Source organism: Diabrotica virgifera, chromosome 2, assembly GCF_917563875.1.
Source record: "Diabrotica virgifera virgifera chromosome 2, PGI_DIABVI_V3a".
In the NCBI taxonomy this organism is placed as follows: domain Eukaryota; kingdom Metazoa; phylum Arthropoda; class Insecta; order Coleoptera; family Chrysomelidae; genus Diabrotica; species Diabrotica virgifera.
The window spans coordinates 267,754,274-267,755,930 of NC_065444.1; positions in this window are offsets into that span (position 1 = coordinate 267,754,274).

A 1,657-nucleotide genomic window follows, 5' to 3' on the forward strand; every position below is an offset into this window, starting at 1 on the left:
CTTATTCCCGAGGAAGACAAATCCAAAGACACAAACATTATAATAAATAATACATTTACTAAAAACACTAATATATCCTTTTAATGACTTATTGGCGCTGACAGCGCTAATACATACATATCTTGAAAGATTAGCAACGAACTACATACTGTCTGTGTGCGCATGTGCCCGGCATTATAAAATTTCACTCTCGATCGTAAAGAAGTATAACTTCAAAAAATGAGAAGAAAAGTCGTTGCAAAAAAGGCAAAACAAAAATGTTTAAGAATGCGCGGTAAAGAATATAGAGCAAAACAGAAGGTGGTAGGAAAAGGCACAGTAGAAGAAGTCATTGGAATTTCATTTTGGCTTGTTAGAAAGAAATAAACAAGGAAATACGCTTTCTACTTCCTAGTTTTATCGAAATATGGTCTACAATCTAAAACAAAAGTAGGTACTCAAAATAAGGGCTTGGGTACTACTACTAGAACTGAAAAAGTATATACAAAGCAAAAACCCACAACAAAAAATCAACAAATATACACAAGAGAAAAACACAAATGATTCCACAGCGAGTTTTACTGTAAAGCTCATCATATTATACGATATAACTTATTTGTAGTATAAAAATACAAAGTTCAAGATCAGCTGGACTACAAAATGGATACTCAGTAAATCACCTCCAGTCGGGCATAGACAAACTCTTTACATACACTAAAAATGTACATAACCTTGTAGTTACTTTAGAGGCCTTTCCTACGTCCTTTAGAAACCCGTAATACAATAATACGAGTATGACACTTAGTGACCCATTTCTCGAACACCTCATTCTCGGCTCTTAAGGATATCAATAGTCAAAACGTTACGTGAGGGCAGTTAGTTCTATTATCACTATTTCCCTAATCTAATTTATTTATTTCCGTAATATTCCAATTTCCAATCATCTTTCCGGAATGCGTTGAATTTCAAGCCACAGCACGGCAGAAAACGGGGCCGTACAAAAGATTATTTACGAAGGTCTCTAAATGGTTTAAAAAGTTAAAAAATGAGAAAAAGGATTAATTTTTGCAGCAGATTCGGTACTCCAAAGCTATAGAGTTTGGCATGCCAGCGTATATTTGCTTCATTGATCTGACGAAGGCGTTCTGACTAGGTTTGCCTGGGAGACATTCTAAATTAATAGAAAATAAAACACCGACCAGCATAACAAAGATAGTTCATAACCTAAATAACAACAACGTAACCAAATACTTGTCAATACGTTTCAAACTCATGTTTAGTGATCAAAATCGGTTAAACCGTTTAGAAGTTATTAAGCTACAAAAGTGTAATAAAATTAACGATTATTCCCGAAATGGTTTATGTAGTCGTAGTGTTACGACGCTAAATTTGATCTGGCAACGGGCAATCCGAGTTCATTAACCGGCCATCCCAATATTTTTTTTCAATCTATTTCGAATAGAAAAAAAATCTAGTGTACATTCGATGGACACTAGATCATTTGGGAGATAATGCGACAAAGGCAACCATTTATAAAGCTTAACATGTTATCGAGAAAAAATACATTTAACTTCATACATTTAATTTATAAAAATTTTTGAAAACTCCTGATACAAGAATAAAAAACCGCTAAATGCATACAATATTGTAACGCTAAATGAGTGGCGCATACAATATT